The following is a 21,007-nucleotide window of genomic DNA, read 5'->3' as shown; positions in this document are numbered from 1 at the left end:
TTCCTTTTGAGAAAGTTCCCAACTGGCACCATGGCAGGTAAAAGAAGCTTGGGCAGAGTGTGGCCTGACTAAGTCTCAAAGTAGGCCCATTTGAATCAATGGAAGTTATTAATGTTTAGATGAATTAAAGCTTTTCTTCCAGGTGTACCACATTTGGGCTTTTGTGAGGTAGAAAGAACTCCCAAAATGAAAATTATGCTATTTTACTCCAGGAAATCCAGAACTCCCATCCCCATTAAGCATTATGCATCATTGTATATTTATATCCAACGTTTCTACTAATAGTAGAGCCCAAGAAGGTCACCTGGTCAGTCTAATGTTTTACTTAATGTACAGCAAATGAGTTTAATTATGACATACCTACATATATTAGCTTAAATTAGCGCATGCAATTTTAAAGCAAAAATCTCCCTCATTTTGGCATGAAAAGCTCTCCTTTTCAGTGATGTTTGCCCTCTGTTTCTTCAGTTTTCATAATGCCTGTCCTCCTTTTTGGTGATGAAGCTAGGACTACTCTAATCCTTACCCTGTTGCTGACTTCCTAGCTGTATATGATTCTTAGCTGTTTAACTCTGGATTGCCTTTGGATTTTGCCTTAGGATCTCCAGTAGGATTCTGTTCGCTAGACCTGTGAATAGCCTTCACTCCAATTTTGGATTCCCCTGGCTGAGCTGGTTTTGTAATACAACCTATCAAGACCTGCCTTTGGCACCAGACTCCTGGTGGCGGGACAGGTGTTTCCACTGAATTGCCATTTGCAATCACTGTAAACATTTTACACCTTAACAAAATTATTCTTCAGAGATGGGGGCACAAAGAATATTTATTTAAAGGAAAGAAATAGGCATTCTTTTAAACTCTTCATCATGCTAGAAAGATCATTTATTTTTATGTTATTGTTTTAAACAGAGAAGCAGACCAGTGTCATTTGTTCCATTGTACCCTTGTGGTTCGATAAATTTGGGAAGAGTGGGTGATCAGGGAGAGCCATAGTATAAGGCAGAGTGAGGTAGATGGCAGATACCAAGGGGAGGGGAATGGACAGCACCAGTGGAACCACTGGCCGAACGTCAGCAGCCCATGACACGGGAGAAGACATCTTCAGATCATCATATCTTTGCTCATACATAAAGGTCAGGTCCAAAGTTTGCTCTGCCATATGTGTAGGTTCAGTAAATGTTGGGACAGACCCATGGACCCCATAGTGTCCATGAACTCCCAGGTGGCCCAGGCAATGTGGGTTTCTGCATGGATGTCAAAGTCACCCAGGAATAAAAGTCTGGGAGATTTCAGTAATCACCTGAGATGAAGTCTGTCAGCACTGGTAGGGGGAGTGTTGGGTCGTGGGGGGGGGAGTGGTATACCAAAACTATCTCTACTCTGTTGCACTGGTCCAATATCAGATCTAGGCACTCCAGACCCAAGCATGTGAGGGCAGAGATTCTTCTGACCTTAATAGAACTCCTATAGACTTTGGCAACACCTTCTTCCCACTCCTCTGATCTGCCCTCTGATTATTGAAGTGTGTAGTCTGACCCTAAGTAGTAAACGTCTTACTCGCAGAAGTCTGGGATTCAGTTTTTGGCACCTCCAAGGTTTTCCGGTAATAGAGCTGGGAAAGATCTCTGACTGAGATCTTGGTGAGATGAACCGCCATGAATCAGAACAGATTATATGTGCCCATAGTCAGAGCTTGTAAAAGTTCCTCTCTTTTTTTGGATGACATCTCCTCAAATCCCTGGTCACCATGACCATTGAGACTTGAAGTTGAAAAGAGAAACTAAATACCTGCCAAAGATGTGACTTGATAGAAAGCATTAAATGTTCATAACTTAGCTTCTCAGGTTGATCAGCGCTTGCTGTTTCCAGAGTGCGCATTTCCTAATTGAAGAGGGAAGTCATTACATCTGTACGCTTCGCTGGTGTGGCAATCAACTAGGCATGGGGGAAGAGCATTATGCCTGTAGAGTGGCAAAGGTCACAAGAGAGGATCAATACCTCTTGAAGCCACATGCCAGGGCTGGAATCCTCACTAGGCAGGATACAAAAGACACTCTTGGATCAATAGAAGAACATTCTGTTAAGTATTTAAAAGGATTCAAGCACTTGAGCCGAAAGCAAAGAGACAAATGAGCGCCAGTTGACTTTGTTAACATCTTTATGTGTCTATACTCTTTTACATATACTTGGAAAGGGCTTTCTAAAACTAGCCACTAAGGATGATTAAGCCCTGAAAATGTTAGAGATGGAAAATAGAAGAGTAGGCAGGAATAAGAGGGGGCGATGTATAGATTTATGTTTGGACTACAGAATTCTGGGAATTGTAGTCCTAAAATACAAACCTGCACACCGATAATGGGAGGCGACAGTAAGTTTCACCTATTGCCCAATACGTTTTTCAATGAGAGTGATGCTGGTTTGAAAGCCAATGCACAAAATGGTACACCATTCTAATTCTGCTGTTTTCAGAAGAAAGAGAGTTGCCCCAAGTATCCAGACTCTACCGCCTTGGGCTTGGCTGATATATAATCATAAATTATAATTTATAATAAAGGTGGCATAATAATAATAATAATAATAATAATAATAATAATAATAATAATAATAATAATAATAATAATAATAATAATAATAATAATAATAATAATAATAATAATAATAATAATTCCAAAACAGCTTTCCCTGCTGACCTGAATTGAATTGCAGGACTATTAAATATCTCACAGTCTCAGTTTTATTGTATTTCTCCCAATCATTTGTATGTTCTCATCTTCATTTTAAAGCAGATTGTGATACAAAATGTTCTACTTTTCTTTCCGAATTAAAAAGTGCACATCATTTATAGACATATTTCCTAATGTGCAGGCTTACTTGCACATTTTACTTAATTTACACGAACTACTTCATTAACTAAAATGTGATTACATTTTTCGGTTGTGCCCCATTTAAAATGTGTACGTAATTTTGCAGGTATTTTATTTCTTCCCACAGCGATTCCTGGGGCGCCAAAACACTGTTTTTGTGAAGAGGGAGAGTGAGGACGGCACGATATTTGCCCTTATTTATATAAATTGTTGATTGTTGAAACAAACTCCAATGTCATATAAATAAAGAGGTATGATTGTATAATAACTCAGTCGAAATAGCATAGAAGTTACCCGTGTTTTGATTACAAAAGAGCACAATTCACCTGGTATAAACTTTAGAAGGGTGAGAGTGGGCAACTAGGCCAGATCTCATGTGGGCCATAACTTAATTTCAAAAACTCTCTGCAAATTATCATCTGAGGCCTCTGCGAAAGCAATCTGTTCCCCTTCCCAGCAGTCTAGGAGCTGAGATGAAAAGGTGAAGACAAACACAATTCCGAGAGAGAGAGAGGAGTTTTAATTTGTGTCTTCAAATACCATCTGTGTTTTCCATCTGATTGTCTTGACTTGGGTTGTGGGACTCCGTCCCCATCGGATCAGAGAAGGCCCATGGAATCAATGGAACTTACGAAGGCGTTGACTTCCCAAATCCATTCCGACTCAGGCAGCCCCTGTCAGTGGTGGCTTACAATGCTAAACAACAGGATTGTGCCCATTTTTCTTCTTCTTCCTGCATTCAACTTTATATAATTCCTTTCATACTTATTTGCATATTTATGAATCTAACCTAATTTGCATAGCACCGTCACTCACTGAAGTGTGTTTTATGTGCCTTTGTTCAATTGTGCATATTGACACATTTGCATTTTCAAATATGTGTGTCGTTTTGTATGTGTAGTTTATTTCTCTAAAATTCCACCCTCTCCCAGACGCACAAATGTATAAGTTCTTAGTGTGAGGTACGTACTCCTTTTCCTGCAGCACATGTCAAGAAGTGCAAAAATGCTTCTTTGATTCAATCTTTAGTTAAGATTACTGAATACAATTAAATTCTGTTAAGTCCTGTGATGTATTCAGTCCTGGCACTAGCTATCATGTTGCCTCCAACATGATGAGGCAATGCAGCCTGCAACTTTTTTTTTTAAATGACCACCATGGTTCTAGATGGGTGGGATCACTCGAGACATACCATAGACCTGTCTTCTGTACAAAGGCCATAGATTTATTTTCATAATTTGTCTCAGCATTCTCTGAAGCACAAGGAATAATATAAGGAGTAGCTTGCATCCGAGTATGGGTAAGGAGATAGTCGAAGAACATCTGCATATTTAAACTAGGTTCAAAGTCCAGGACCAGGTGACTGACCACAGATAGAGTGGCTGATCAGAGTGCTGAAAAATTAGTGGGTGTTATTTTAGAGCAATTAGCTGTAATTGAGGTGAATTACTGGAGCACATGTTAGGTACCGGAAGAGTGGATGCGAGTAAATCTTGTCAAATTTTCAAACACAGGAGCAAAAAGTTCAAGTTATTATACAAATCAATAAAACATTACAGTTGCAGTGCAAAAAATAGAGTATTTTTCCCTGTTAGAATTGTAACACAAAGAGAGGAAAGGGACTAATTTTAAATAAGTGGTTGTTTACAGTTAGTTATTTCCATGCTTTACAATACAGAGAAATTCAAGCCCGGATTTTTATGAATTAGGTGCTCACATGGGCCAGAAGGGACGGATTTGTCAGTTTCTGCTATATTTATTTCCCTCTTGGAACTAGGTAAAAGCTGGAATGGGAATGATGTAAAATCCAGAAAACACCTTTGAGAATCACATTCCAGTTTTCATTCCAGGGAGAAAACTTACACTGTGCAAGACAGCCTGGAATAGCAACTTCCAAGCAGGACATCATGACAAGAATCACCCCTCTCATTGGACTAGAAGGGTCTGATGTACCAAGCGACATATCAGCCCCGGAAATCACATTCCTTGGCCCATTCTGGACCCAAGTTCCATTTGTTTAAATGGCTGTGAACAGCTGCTTCAGAATTGATGACACCAATGAATTCACCAGCCACTTAGGACTGGATGGGAGCAATCCATCCCATCCCATCCAAACCACGAACCTTCCACAGGAACCACAATCCGCACACAGAAACACAGATTATGGCAGTATGCTTCCCTGGTGATAAAACTGGCAAATATTAGTGTTCTTGGTTTAATAAGGGGAACAATTCAATTGAGTTAGGCAAAAGTTATAAGAAAGAAACATAATAAGAACCATCTGCTAGTCTACGTATGTAATGTTGCAGGGCTCAAACTGTCTCCGGAAACTAAATTCCAGTACCCATTGCGTCCCAAACTCTATTATTTGGAATAGAGCTTGAAGCAGTAACTTCTGGGCAGGAGAAGCAGCCTCGTTTACGAGTCATTGGCAGTTAACGAACAAGCCACAAAACGTCCAGAGGTACCAGATTCTGGTATCTCCTCTTAGCCAAAGCCCTGCATTCCAGAAAGCACCCTGGAATTGCAAATTCTGAATAGGCCATACCTACCATATAAATCTTAAGTAGCCACAAATAACCCACAAAAACCATATGAGGGTTCTTTTTCTGAGCTGAAAAATCTGTTTTCTGTGTAAGGTCAAGGGAACCATATTCATAAGTCAAACACAATTTAGGTTGTGGAGCAGGAGGCTGGGAGTTGGGTCCCCCCATTGTGTCTCCTTAACACGGTCTGGGACTCGATCCCTTTCAGCTTTGTTATTATTATTACTGTTGTTGTTGTTGTTGTTGTTAATTGAATGGGACAACGCAAGAAGTTACAGAACATACACAGGTACATATTCATGTCCCTTCTACTCTAATGGAACAAGTGAATTACATTGGACTGCCATACAGTCGCTGTTCTGGGTTGTTGGGTTTTTTTTTTAATCAGATTTCTGCCTGGAACAAGTATTCTCATGTTTTCCCTGGGTGAATTTCGTGCCTGGTTGCATTTGTCTCATCTAGTCCAATGAGATGGATGAATTTGGTTGGGCTGTCCTACTTGGAAGTTGCTGTTCTGGGCTGGTTTATTTGTTTGCTTGTTCATTTGTTTTTCAATATTAATTTTCTGACTGGAATAGGTACTGCAGTGTTGGTCCTGGGGAAGTGTGTGGCTGGATTGGACAGGTACGTTTGGTTGGGCTGACTTACTCAGAAGTCATCCTTCCAAGCTGTGTTTCACACTAAAGTGGTGCCTCGCATAGCGAGGTTAATCCGTTCCGGATTAACCTTCGCTATGGCGAAACATCGCTGAACGGAACGTGGAAAGCCATTGGAACGCATTAAAATTAGTTTAATGCGTTCCAATAGGCTCCAAAACTCACCATTCAGCGAAGTTGTCCCATAGCCGGCAGCCATTTTCGCGCCCTCAGTAAGCGAGGGGAGGGCGTGAAAACACTGCGCACGGCCATTTCAGGGCTTCCGGCGGCCATTTTGGAACCACCGAACAGCTGATCGTCGGGCATCGCTTTGTGAAGAGCGGTAAGTGAAACGCTTACCGATCATCGCAAAGCGAGTTTTGCCCATAGGGGCCATCGGTATGCGGTCGCATTTGCGATCGCTAAAACCTCTTCGCTATGCGATTTCGTCGTTCTACGGTGCACTCCTTAAGCGAGGCACCACTGTTTTTGGCCTGGAACAGGTTCTGGAATGTTGTTCCTGGAGTTGTTTTGTGGCTGGTTGCATTAGTCCACTCTAGGTAGATGGGTCTGGTGAATTTGCTGTTCCAGGCCGTTGTGTTCCATTCAGGTAAGTTTTGTTTAATGAAGTACAAAGTAACACTGCTTTCATTAATTCTCCAAAATTCCTGGTACCAATATCACAAAGGTGGCTTTTTTTTTTTTTTGCTAAATCACCTTAAAGTCACCATTGAACTATTAACAAATTATTAGATAGGCAACTCTGTCAAAATGCTTCTTGTTTCTCTTTCATCTAATTCCTTGCGCGCTGAAATTGGTTTGCACCCTTTAATTGTGGGTATCAGTGATTGGCTATCATTACTAAATACATCGATCTTTATTTTTCTTAAGAATGCTGGAGTGAAATCCAATAATGATACTGTTGCCTGGTTGGACCTTGGGTAATTTGTCGTCCTTTACTAGTTTTGATTTATGAGGCTGCTGCCAGAAGGAGAGAAAGTGACTCTTGCTGCGGGTGAATTACGGCTCACAGTTTGACCACATAACAACTTGAGTATCTTTAAGACTAGAGCTGACAGCTTGGAGACACTGAAAGAAATAGAGGCAGGGAGAAATAATGCCATGTAATGGACAGAGATAGACTGATCAACTCAGAATAAATTAGAATTAGACTGAAACCTTATGCAACTTGAGACTGGGCGATTTGAAGATTACATTATATTACAGGAGCCTCCCCAGGATTTTGAATCTTTGGGGGACAACTCTATCCAAACAAATTAAAGTTCAACTCATTTTTTTTTCCTTAAATGAAGAGATAACAGTAATTCAACATTTTAAGCAATTTAACACCTTCAAATGAGTGTTAACAAAATTCCTCTAGTTAAAAAATTGTTAACGGTGGCTGTTCCCTCTGCAACTGCAGAACTCCCCACGTGTCTCCTGCTAGAGGCAAAACGATTGCCCGTCTCAGAGAAAGAGGCACCCCGACACCTCCAAGAGACCATAGGATCAATTCACGGCCACCAGTATCTGGAGAGCGCTTTCAGCAACAGAATTGATTCCTGACATCATAATAATAATAAACATTTCTCAGTATCCACGACTTACTCTCTCATGTGGCCGTAAACCCCTGTACAGTGATATTTTTAAATTTTTGGAAGCAAAAAAAAAAAAATTATGTTTGTCCTGCCCTTGCTTATCTTTTTCATTTGGCAGAAGGTGTGTAGATTATAAACCCACCACCCAAACCAGTCTATGACGCTTCCTTCCTTCCTTCCTTCCTTCCTTCCTTCCTTCCTTCCTTCCTTCCTTCCTTCCTTCCTTCCTTCCTTCCTTCCTTCCTTCCTTCCTTCCTTCCTTCCTTCCTTCCTTTTCTGTTCCCCTTAGGAGGAACCAGGATCCCCCTTCTCCTGCATCCAGCACCAGGGTCCTTCCACAAGAGGGGACCATTTTTGGTGCTTCATTCCTCTGCCCTCCAGTGTCACTTTCTTCTCTCTCTCTCTTCACCCCCTCCATAAGAGAACTTTGGGGAGGGCTTTAATCCCATATAACCTTAGCATATAAGCTGGTATGCTGTTGAAGGGGTTGTTCTTGGTGTTGTGCTTATTGTTGTTGTGCTTATCGTTGTGCTTTTAAGCATGCATTTTTATGTGGTAATTATGATTTTGTTTCTAAGAAGCTATTGTAAGCCACCTTGGAGAAGCTCGGGTTTTAACCTGATATCTTCGCACGCACAGTGTGTGCTCTACCAAGAGTGCCGCTCATTTCCTAGAGACAAATTTTTAATTAATGTTTGAGCAAATCAATTTGTCTCATTTTCTAATGGGTTCTTGGCAGACCCAGAGCCTTGTCAATTGTACTACAGCTGGCAGGGAGATTCTGGAAGCTGAAATGTTAAAAACAAAACAAAAACACTTTCCACAGCTTTTGGCAGAGGCCATCCTGATGACGAGAACACAGATGTGAGGAATAAAAAAGTACAGTACATCTGTAAAATAAATGGTGGTGTGCACTCACCTGCACCTCTGCATACAGACACATACATGAATGGTGTATAATCACCTATAATTGAAGGTGAGAAAAATGCTTGGCAAAACAAAGCTTGACAGGTACCCTATGTTCAGCTTGCACATCCACAGGATAGACTCTTCTGAATAATATACTTTAAATAGCAATGTGTTGCATTGCTTAACAGGGTGGAGGGAACAATTAATTTCAACAGGACAATGCAAAGGTCACAGCCCAAAGCAACAGATGTTATCTTTATTAAGAATCAATTGCATTCATATTTTTGGGAAACCATACTTTATTTGAGAGCGGAATGAAGAAACGTACTAAAATGGGGATGATTAAGAAGAAGGATTGTTTTCCATCTGCATTCCAAGGGGCGCCAGGACAGTCATGAAGCTGAACAAGGAGAAGCTTGAAGTGAGGATGTTTCCTGCTCCTTCTCCATCACCGGCGTCACATTTTGTTTGAGGAACTACATCTCCCATGTGTAAGACTATATCTACAGGTGACCTAGGGGCTACTAAATAGGAATAATTACTCTGGAAACTTATGATGAGCTAAAATTAGAAACCTCACATATGAATTGCTTCGGGAAATCCATTCACGGTAGTGCAGCAGAAAGAATCCCTAAGCATGGTTAGAAAAAACACCCTAAGCTGCCTTCTGTGTATGTGGCTCTTATCAGCCTCTGTGCAGATGCAGTTTTGCTTCTCTCTATCTGGGGAAAGAAATTACTAAATATGACCTCAGAGGGAAAGGGGGGGGAAGGAAGCTCATCAATTTACATGTAGATCTAAAAAGAAAACATATTCGTCAAAAAAATATCCCCCAAACTGGTTCAGATCACTTGCTGTATGTATTAGTGCTTCATTTCCAACACTTGGCTTCCACTTACAAAGAGAGAGTTCCTTTTTAGAGTGCAGAGAATAGTGTGGGGAGATCTGCCTGGTCTCATCCCCCCCCCTTTTTTTTTGGAAAAGAATAAATTATCAGTCTGGATGGCTCTTAGTTAAAGCAAGCAGAGCATGTTTACTTGCAGTTGATAGCTCTCTCAGTATAGTGTACGTACATGCAATGCAGAGCTACATCTTCACAAGTCTGTCTTCAAAGAGCAGTCTCAAAGACTCTGAGGTGTGTAAAAAAAGCCTGTGGCAGATAAAGTACATTGGGGCAAAAAAAAAAATCAAAACTTTATTTATCAGCTGATGGGTTCTGAGGTCTCCGTGACGGATCAGGAAAGAGATCTTGGTGTGCTGGTGGACAGCTTGATGAAAGTGTCAACCCATTGTGCGGCGGCAGTGAAGAAGGCCAATTCCATGCTAGGGATCATTTTAAAAATGGGATTGAAAATAAAAGAGCCAACATTATAATGCCATTGTACGAAACGCTGGTAAGGCTGCACCTGGAGTACAGTATTGCGTACAGTTCTGGTCGCTACACCTGAAAAAAAGGCGTAGTGGAACTGGAAAAGGTGCAGAAGAGAGCGACTCAAATGATGACTGGGCTGGGGCATCTCCCTTATGGGGACAGGCTACAGTGTTTGGGGCTCTTTAGTCTAGAGAAAAGGCACCTGAAGGGGGACATGACTGAGACATATAAAATTATGCAGGGGGTGGATGAAGTGGATAGAGGGAAGCTCTGTTCCCTCTCACGCAATATCAGAACCAGGGAATATCCACTCCAATTGAGTCTTGAGAAAGTGAGAACAGACAAAAGAAAGTATTTATTAACCCAGTGTGTTGTTAATCTGTGGAACCCCTTGCCACAGGATGTGGTGATGACATCTGGCCTTGATGCCTTTAAAAGGGGACTGGACAGATTCCTGGTGGAAAAGTCCATCGCAGGTTACAAGCCGTGATGGGGTTGTATAATCTCTAGGCTTAAAAGGAAGGTACTTCAAAATGCCAGATGCAGGGGAGGGGGATCAGGAGACAGGGATCTAGTTGTCTTGTATGCTCCCAGAGGCGTCTGGTGGGGCCACTTTGAGATACCAGGAGGCTGGACCCGATGGGCCCTTGGCCTGATCCATCAGGGCTCTTCTTAGGTTTTTACGTTCATATGAGATCCTCTGGATGATCCCTTTCTTGATCAGGTGATGAAACAAGTGGAATCTTACAACAAAGTGTTTGGTATGTGCATTCATCTTCTCACTTTTTGACAGTTTGATGCAGCATTGGTTATCTTCCATTATTGGCATCTCTTCATTGATTCCAAAGTAATGGTTGTTGTGGGTTTTTCGGGCTCTTTGGCCGTGTTCTGAAGGTTGCTCTTCCTGACGTTTCGCCAGTCTCTGTGGCCAGCATCCTCAGAAGACAGCAACCTGTGCTCTGGTGTAGTTGGCTTGGGAGTGCAGTATTTATGGCTGTGAGATAGGCTTTTGTCTTTTTCTGTAGATGGGTGATTAGTGTGTATTGTTGTGGGTGTGTTGTTGTGCTAAGGAGAAGAGATTATCTGTTCCAGTGGTTGATGGTTGTCATTAGCTGGTCTTTTGTGTGTAGTGATCCCCTGTCCTTGTGGGTGGGTAGAGTTCGTTGACCTTTTGCACGTAGTATGTTTGATCGCTGGGAGCCAAGTTTTGTTGATTCCAAAGTAGTTTAGTAAATTCCTGAACGCTTCCGCAGCGGGAATGTGCTCTTGCCATTTCAAAGACAGAGCTACATCATCTTGTCCAGTGTTCCCTCTAAGCTGCACGGGTGTGCAGCTGTGTATTGCCGCATGGGTGCTGCTCACCTACAGCCAGGGTTGCTGCCCATTCAGTTCCAGTCACGGCTGGAACCCCATGCACACAGGGCAGGGGACCCTGCCCAGCGCTGGCAGAAAATTAGAGGGAACGTTGATTTTGGCCGTGAGAAAGATCCATCTCTGTAAAGGAACACTGGTGGACTTGTAATCTGTACTGTTCTCTGCCTAACTTTCATCTGGGTCATCTACAGGTTTTAGGTTACTGATGGCAGGTGGTCTTAGCTTTAAGTCTATAGTTCCTTTCAAATATCAGCCATTTTTCTAACAGCTGCCCAATCACACTATGTCTGTCAACTGACTTTTCTGATCAGTGTTCCTACAATACTGACTAAATCAGGTCTAGAAGTGGTAGGGAGGTACAGAAGTGTCCCTGTAGCTGTCCTCTGGTTTCTATTGCTCAGCAGAGGTCACTTTCCTCTTTGCCTTTCAGAAATTATGATAGGTGTTTTCACAGTATGAGCGTCTTGCAGACTTAATGCCTCCGTAAGTCCAATGATCTTTTGCTTCTGACTGAGAAGATAGGAGCCATCTGCTTCCTTGGCAGTCTCAGTGTCTAAATAGTACGTCGCATTCCCTAATTCCTTTATTTCCACTACCTTGTAAAGACGGTGTATAATTTCCTTGTACTGTTGATCTCTTTAGGCTTCAACAATCAGACCATCAACGTAGGTGAAAATAAATAAATGCCAGCAGGAAATGCCAGCAGCCCTGGAAAAGCAGGAGACAGGCAGCCATGGGAAGTGGGCCAAGACCTTGGGCAACACTGGCAGGCAGATGGGAGCAGCCGGTTGCCCGTGGAGGGTGGGAACTGCGCCAACAGCATGGGGTACAGCACAGTTGAGTGAGTGAGCACAGTCTTGGAGCAGCAGTTGGAAGAATGAAGAAGGTGGAAAGAGGGGGCAGCAGATTAAATGAGACACATCCTCTCTAGTACTGTGAGCAGAGTGTGCCATTCTTAAAGCGAATTTCAGGGAACCCAGCAATGGAAGGTTGACCTTATGGAAAATACTGCATGTTTTCCTATATATCTAGGTTCCAGGCGTGGGCAGAGTGGACTGACAAATGTTATGTGCCTGAGAGAACATTGTCTCACTGGGTGCACTGCTTGGTAGACATCAGGCCCACTGTCACCTTGGTCAGACCTCCCCAAACTGGCTCCTTCTTAGTGCGGTGAGATCAGGGAGCAGCCTTTTTGGACTCGTGGGGCCTCTAGCTCTGCCTCTGCCATGCCTTTCCTCTGCAGCGGTGTCTCCGGAGGGCACACCTCTGCCATGCTTCTCAAGGCAGTGATGCAGAAAGCTTGCCGTGTTGTTGCAGGGGTGAGTTACTCTAGAAGACAACTGATGTTATTATTATTGTTTGCGATGTCACGAACATTGCTAGTTTCTTCCTGCTCTATGTGACCCCTCACTGCTAGCCAGACTTTCTTCACTAGCTGCTGCCACATATGATGGGAAGTTGGCTGGCTTTGCTCCCCTTGTTGCTGATGTTTAATAGCCATTGCCCACTGTTTAACTTCGGGGGTCCAAGAGAATTGCTAGAATACACCCCTTCTTCCACAAGGAGGCAAGCCTGAGGTGAATCAGGTCCTTTAGCTTGTTGGCAGGGCTATCAGACTGGAAAAAAGTGCTGTTCTTCTATGGGATGTCCCATAGAAGAACAGTGGTTAGACCAGTGGTTCCAAATCACCTAGGTGTTATTGGACTACAGTTTCCAAAAGCCTTCACCACCAAATGTGTTGGCCATGGTTTCTGGGAGTTGCAGTCCAAAAACACTTGGGCTACCTAAAGTTGGAAACCCCTCAATATTCCAAGCCAAGCCCTGGAATATTGTGATTACCTGGGGGGAAAATGGCTGTCTCCCACTAACATGTCTTGCATTCTCAAAGCTTTGTAATACATCTTAGAACTGCAGATCTGGAAGGGACCCTATGGGTCACTCAGTCCAGCCCCTGTCAAGGAGGCACAGTGGGGAATTGAACTCCAGATGCTTAAACCACTGAGCTATCCAGCCGATGATAGGAGGCACACAGACCAGTTGACTCATAACGTCCCACTCTTCGCTGCCCAAAGAAGCAGCCACACCAATGGAAGTCTCTAATGCCAAATCACGGAGTGCCCTTCACTGACCCAAGCAGGTAGAAAGTGGAATTCCATGAAGAAAACACATTCTGGATTAGGTGATCATTCTAGTGGTCATTCCAGTTTTTAGTGCCCTCCGCTGCAACAGTTTACTGCCACAAACACTGGTGAAAATTCCCTTCTACCTTTCTGGCCCCCTCAATTATATTAGGTATGCATTTGTCTTTCTTGAACTCCTAGGTTAGAGTGCGGTCCATACACCGCACCCCTTTCATCGTTCCAGGCTGCAGAGTTGCCACCATAAGTCACACCACTGTCTGTAACTTAACGGACCTTGCCTTTCAGGAGCTAGACTCCATGGCTGCAGAATGTCCCTCAGAGCCTCTTGAGCAGGGACATGTTGTCTGCCCATCCAGAAGGGAGACAGATTGATGGGGAATGCCTTCAGGTGTGGCCCAGGTAATGCTGGCCGAGGGAGGGGAATCGAGGGCCTTATAAGGCAAGCCCATCTTCATTACAATCCCTCCTTTTAAAAACAGAGATGGTGAAGGTCTCCTTAAGTCAATCTTCTGTCTCCTGCCAGTGCTTCGCAATGACTTTGAGCTGCTAGGAACTGTGTTTGACAGTGGCTTTTATATGGACCTGACTCTGCCAATGGGATGTTCCATCTCCTGCTCATAATTCAAATGATTCAGCTTGTCCTTGGAACGAGCTTTGAAGCAGTGGGTGGAATTACCTCATGAGGTCCATTATTTGGATCATTTTTTATTTGCTGGTAGTAGGGGGTCTGGATATTGTAAACAGTTGCTGGAGGCCTTCCAGGGACTGAAAAAAAAGGTAGGCATTTCTGTGGAGCATGAAAAGATGGAAGGACTTTCTTCTGTGTTGATATATTTAGGCGTATAGCTGGACACAGTCCAGCAATCACGCCATTTACCTCAATCCATACTTGAGGGACTGAGGGAAAGGGTACAGGAGCTGTTAGGCAGCGCAAAGATAATGCTTGGGGAGATCCTTTCAAGATATTAGTTTTATAAACTTCCTGTAAACAGTGAAAAGGAAAAAGAAACATGAAAATGTTGTGCCTAAAACAATTCTGGCGTGCTCTGGTCCATGGGGTCACGAAGAGTCGGACACGACTAAACGACTAAACAACAACAACGACTGCAGCCAAAACTGTGCTCACGACCTGGGGTTCAAATCCCAGGTAGCCGGCTCAAGGTAGACTCAGCCTTCTATCCTTCCGAGGTCGGTAAAATGAGTACCCAGCTCGCTGGAGTGGGGGCAATGTGTAGCCTGCATAATTAACTTGTAAACCGCCCAGAGAGTGCTTGAAGCGTTATGGGGCAGTATATAAGCAGCACGCTTTGCTCAAAATGGCCCTAAATGCATTTAACCTTCCCAGTTAGAAAAAGTAGTAAGGGAATCTTGCTCAACAAACATTACTCATCACAATGAAAAACAAACAGCATTACCAGTAAGGTCCGTTTTGGAAAAGGGATAGGCAATCATCCCGCAACTTTGCACTGCACAGATCATGCTACTTGTAGCATATGACAAAGCTCTGGAGCAGACTGTCTGAAATCCATGAAACTTTAGCAACTTATTGACTAACTTAAGTCTCACTGACTCAAGGAGGGGCACTTTATGTACAACAATATCTGTATCTGTTTCATTCGGTGGAGAGTGCCGTTTTCCAAGCTAACTGCCTAACAGGATTCTAAGACAGATTCTCTTGGGAATTGTTGTGGACACCGGCAAGTATTAGACCTGTAGTAAAAATTGGATGGATTATATATCCCAGGGAGATGATTATTTCCATCTCTCTATCACTAATGAATCACTTTATGCTACTAAGACGTCAGTTGCTAAATGTGGTGGAGGGGGAGAGGTGCTTAATGTAGATGGTGTAGTAGTCCCTTTATTCTTCTCTGCTACGTATTTAAAGCAGTAACTTGGTTGCTAAGTTATTAAGAAAGACGGAGAAAGGGAAAAGGGAAGGAAGTATTGCTATATTGAGTTTTATAATTATAATCCATATTGAATCCATGTGAATTTCGCAGTCATGTCACATTAAGATGGAATTGTGGATTTCGGGGCAAGGGACTCATTAAAATACCAAAGGAGAAATGTAGGACTCTATCTCTTTCTCTTTGTGTGTGTGTGTGTATGCACGCACACGTGCGTGCATGCGTATTAAAATAGGTCTGAAATCAAAATATAAATCCTTTTTAGATGGCTCCCATACCTGAGGAGACTTCAAAAGTTATCCTTTGAAGTTTAGGAGAGCCCTTTTGAAGTTGTTAAATATGCAAAGATATTCAACTTCATTAAGTGGTTTCATAAACGGGAGAGAAAGAACTGCAGTGCTTGATTGTATTTTGAAAGAGGATTTGATAGTTCATGAGCTAATGAAGATATTTGTAATATCCCCTTCAAAGAACCCTAGTTACAGCTGAATTCCAGATAAAAAGCCATCACAGAGTCCTGAGTTTTCAGTTCAGCCCATCATTTTCAGTTATATCCAACATGGCCAGCATGGATTTCTCAAAAACAAGCCACACTAGAGTAACCCTTTCCCTTTTGATAGTATTAAGAAGTTGGTAGATCAGGGGAATGCTGTAGATATAGTGTATCTTTATTTCCATAAAACATTAAATGTTTTTCATGGTGATATTTTAAAAGACAAAAGTCCAGGTTCAAGATTACCATAATAGACTAGCAAATCGGCCAAAATGAAGATCAGTGGGGATACAGTTCTACCTTTATGTTGGAAACCTCTGAAACTCAAATATAGTTTATGTGATAGCTAGCTTGACAGCAGTGCGTGTGAAAATGATCTAAGAATCTTACTAAATCCAAAGCAAACATGACTGAACAATGTGATGCGGTGGCAACTCATCAATCATGCCCCTCCCCAAGCTATATCAATAGAAATATAGCATCCATAACAAGAAAAGTAACATTCTATTCTGCTTTGGTCAGACATCACGTAGAGCAGTGGTCCCCGACCTTGGGCCTCCAGGTGTTCTTGGACTTCAACTCCCAGAAATCCGGCCCATCAGAGGTGGTGGTGGAGGCTTCTGGGAGTTGTAGTCCAAGAACATCTGGAGGCCCAAGGTTGGGGACCACTGACGTAGAGTATGTATCCAGTTCTGGGCACAACACTGAAGAATGATGTCAAATAGCTTGACACATCCAGAGGAAGTCAACCAAACCCCGTAGGGAATAGTTTATGTAGTTGAGTATGTTTGGCCTGAAGAAGATTGATAGGCAATATGATGGTTATCTTCAAATATCTGCAGGACTGTCATGTAGAAGATAAAGCAAGCTTGTTTTCTGCAGCACCACAGGTTGGACCAAACTGTTACATTTGAAAAGATACCAGCCAAAATTTACGAAGAACCTCCTGATGCTGAAATATGTTTGTCAGTGAACTGGACAATCCTAGAAGGTGGTGGATGTTCTTCCCCTGCAGCCTTTAAAAGTGTGATTTGACGGTCATCTGTTGGCGATGCTTTATCTGTGGATTTCCTGCAGTGCCAGAGGGTTGGAATAGATGAGCTGTCCTACTCTACAATTCTCTGATCCTATGACACAAATGTTGTGGGTTGGACTAGAGTCGTACAGAATTCAGTATGAGGAGATTATACCAAAATATCGGATGTATAAGTTTCTTAATGAATGATATGAAATCATTTTTTAAAAAAAACCTCGGTACGGGAGAATGAAAACCAATTTTGCCTGCTCCCCAGTGACCTCCTTCCTGTATCATACCAACAGACTTGTGAGAAAAGATAGATTTAAAAAGGGTGACATGGGGAGGGCAAATTCTGTGGGGAGCATTGTCTTCCTTGAGCACCTCAGGGTCTGCATATTACTCACATCACATTTTCCAAGATTCAGCTTTCCTTTAAGATAAGGTGTCGAGAGAACACACACCTTGGTGGCAAGCTGAAATGTACAGAGGCCAAGTGCAGAAATGGGGGGCCTCACATCGCTCACCCCATGTGCTTAAATCTTGTGTTGGAAAGCGTTTTATATGTGGTTAGACTGTCCGATATCTCAAAATGTTTAGTTTTTTTTTTCTTTTAGCAAAACACAAGTTATATTCTCCTGAAATGCCATCGCAGCTGGCTCCAAATAGCCGGCCAGATCTGGCTGAAATTCACATATCAGAAGTGAAGGTAGGCTGCATTTATTGCAGAACATAAAAATGTTTCCCCACTGTGATGGCTGCCTTCCAAGACAAAATGGGCTTCTTCTGTGCACCCTTTTAAAAAAAAGATGAAATCTCTCAACCAGTCACCAGCCAGCTATGTAGGTGAACAAGGACATGTATCTACAGAGAGAGAGAGAACTTGTGAGATCTTTATTTTTCATTGTAAGCCAAGCTTTATGAACTTTTTTAATGTTCTCTGGTAGACATAAGCAAGGGAAGGAAAGATCGGCTGTTCTATTTCCCATGTTGTGTTTGCACACAGAATCCTTGTCAATAACTTGAAACAGATTACTTGGCACAGGAGGAAGTTGAACAGGCTTCAGAAATTGCCACCCTTGAAATTTTCACAGAAGCCTATTTCCTGGATGTCTCCAGTTGCTGAATCACTGGCCTGAATGAATCACTCAGTTGTTGTTGGGTTTTTTTCCTGAAGACACTGTGTCAGTTGGGAAAAGCAACATAAACATCATGTATCATCATAAATAAAAGATTTAAGAGTTTGTCATATACAAACGACGTGGATGTGTCCTCAGGAAAGCTTCCGCCTTCTGCTCCACAAATTATGTTTTAAAAGAGTTATAGACTTGTGTGCCACCTAATGCAAGGTATTGTCACCAGGCTGGCAGCAGCCCATTTCGTGAGATGTTGCCGTGGAAGCCTGAGACCAAAGATAGGCATAGTGGACTTGTTAGTAACAATCGCCAGTATGTGTGTGTGAGAGAGAGAGACAGGAAAGACCAATGTGTGAATTCTAACAGCAGTGGCTATAAGCATACCAGATAATAATAATAATAATAATAATAATAATAATAATAATAATAATAATAATAATAATAATAATAATAATAATAATAATAATAATAATAATAATAAGAAGAAGAAGAAGAAGAAGAAGAAGAAGAAGAAGAAGAAGAAGAAGAAGAAGAAGAAGAAGAAGAAGAAGACGACAAGGATGTTTCCTAGACCATTTAAATGGCATGACTTGAAGCCATAAAAATGAATACAGATGTCTAAGATTGTAAAACTAGCAGCTTTCCATCCCCTAAAACAGTGGTCTCCAACCTTGGGCCTCCAGATGTTCTTGGACTTCAACTCCCAGAAATCCTGGCCAGCAGAGGTAGTGGCAAAGGCTTCTGGGAGTTGTAGTCCAAGAACATCTGGAGGCCCAAGGTTGGAGACCACTGCCCTAAAATGGTGGTTCCAAAGCCTTACAGATGGAGGGCAGATTCTAAAATGTGAAGCTCATGGCCAAAGAGGAAGGAAAAAAAGGAAGAAATTACATTTTTATGTATTTCCATTGGCTATATTCACTAGGCAGAAGGAGAGCACTGTATTATAATTGTCTGTAATATGTATATTGAGAAGGATCTAAGAATTTTTTTTATTCAGTGCTAAAATTGTGGCATACATAAATTCAGTTTCAGGTCCTGCCACAGGGTTTTAAAATTCTCAAACAATTTATCTTCCATAGAAGAAGAAAAATTGAAATTCCTGACATTTTAAAAAAAAACTTATTAAAATGAACAGAAATGAAATTATTCTAGCCCCTATATATCAGCCACGATCTGAAATGAAAATATAATTTTGCAAGATGGGCTGTAGTTGATACATACCGTCCATTGAAGTGGTTTTAGCTGGGAGCTGTAGATAACAGCAAGTGATGTATCATCATTTACTTTACTGGATCTGTTCTAGTCTGCCTCTCAATTTGCTGTTTTATTGGATGGACATGTAGTCTAGGAGATGCCTGATCTAAATTCTTCAGTTGTAATATTCTGTCCACTAGACCTTTCTCTTCAGGCAAGCTTTCCGTTAGTAAGTGACTGTCTGCCTGATTGGGTTTTTTTAATGGATTGTTGTAAATCACTGCTTTAATGTGTTTCAGTGTTGCTTTTGTTTCCTGTTTTTAGTATGGGATTTGCTTGATTCTTTCTACTGTTTGCATACTCACTGTTGTTAGCGTTAAATACTGTATTTTATTAATGTTGCCACAGCCTTAGGTCCTTTTTAAGGAGAGAGGCAGAGGATGGATGGATGGATGGATGGATGGATGGATGGATGGATGGATGGATGGATGGGGAGAGAGGAAGGGATGGATGGATGGATGGATGGATGGATGGATGGATACTGCAATCCAGCAAGTAGTTATTTTACAGAAAACAATGTAAACCATATTGAATTTCTAATCAGGCAAAGTGATTTTAAAAAAACGGAGCAGGCATAGAAGCATGGAAGTTAAAACATTTGGCTAGATATTACAGCCCCAAAGTCTGAAGTTAAACCAAAATGGAGAATAGAGACTTGATTCAGTGGTATGTATGAAAGTATCAGATTACACCTATTAATTAGCAGCTGAGATGAATAGGAGATGGTGGGTCCCCATCCTGAAACCACAAGGCTACTTGCAGCTCTGATCGCAGCCTTTTGCCTCCCGCGATGCGGCAGCAAGTGATGGCCGCAAGGTATCCAGATTTCAAAAACAACCAGGTTATTTTGGCACCTGAGGAGTAAAAAAAAACCCACCTCTTCCCTTCTCCTTGATGGTAAAGATACAATAACAATACGTTAATAATAAGCAATTTTCCTGCCTCTTCATGTTACCACAAAGAAGTCAGGCTGGCTCTCTCTGCCTATCGGTAGGACTACTACTCCAGCAATTGCATTGCGTTTGGTTTTTTAAAACAACAACAACAACAACAACAACAACAACAACAACAACAACAACAACAACAACAACAACAACAACAACAACAACAACAACAACAACAACAGGAAGTTGTTCTGTGCACCAGTACTTTCCTTATTAGTCTGGTTTTCCATTTTGAAAATTAAATTGGATGAATTCAACTACAGCCAGTTTTCTTTCCGTTACTCCATTCATTTTTTTTTATCAACAACATCCATTATTTTGTAATTCATTCAGAAAAAAACCCTATATTTCGTTTTCAATTTATTAACTTTGGAGTTTTAAAAATCACTTTCTTTTTCATTCTGTAATTTTTGATAAGAGTCAGGGTAAACCCAAAGTAGTTCCAGTTAGAGTAGATTAACTGAAATGAAGAAAATGTTTAAGTCACAAACAATATTAAAGTTACCATTGATGTTGGTTGTTGTTACTCTAGTTGGGATTAACACTGGATTCACCCTTTGTCATCATTGTGACAGCAGGACAGAAGATTTGATTTCTGCGACCATTTGTGGGGATCACCCAGGCTACTTTCTCCAGGGTTTCCTGGATGTTGCATTGTTGACTGTTTGAGAAGGGGTTTTGTATGGATTGTTGAGCTCCTTTGCTTTTAAATGTGTTTTAGTATGGATTTTAATTACCATTTTTATATAATATTTGTTTAATTCTTTAAAAATATTTGTATACTTACTGCTTTTAGCTTTTAAATATCATCTTTTT

General features: G+C 41.7%; 1 protein-coding gene across 1 annotated transcript in view; it reads left to right on the top strand.

Moving 5' to 3' along the window:
- The window catches only part of SHISA9 (shisa family member 9), a 298,964-nt gene that overhangs the window by 199,355 nt on the left and 78,602 nt on the right, over window positions 1-21,007 (top strand). The window lies entirely within an intron of this gene.

Source organism: Pogona vitticeps, chromosome 13, assembly GCF_051106095.1.
Source record: "Pogona vitticeps strain Pit_001003342236 chromosome 13, PviZW2.1, whole genome shotgun sequence".
NCBI classification, from domain to species: domain Eukaryota; kingdom Metazoa; phylum Chordata; class Lepidosauria; order Squamata; family Agamidae; genus Pogona; species Pogona vitticeps.
The sequence above is the reverse complement of the archived record's forward strand: the minus strand, read 5'-3'. Positions and strand labels throughout refer to the sequence as shown.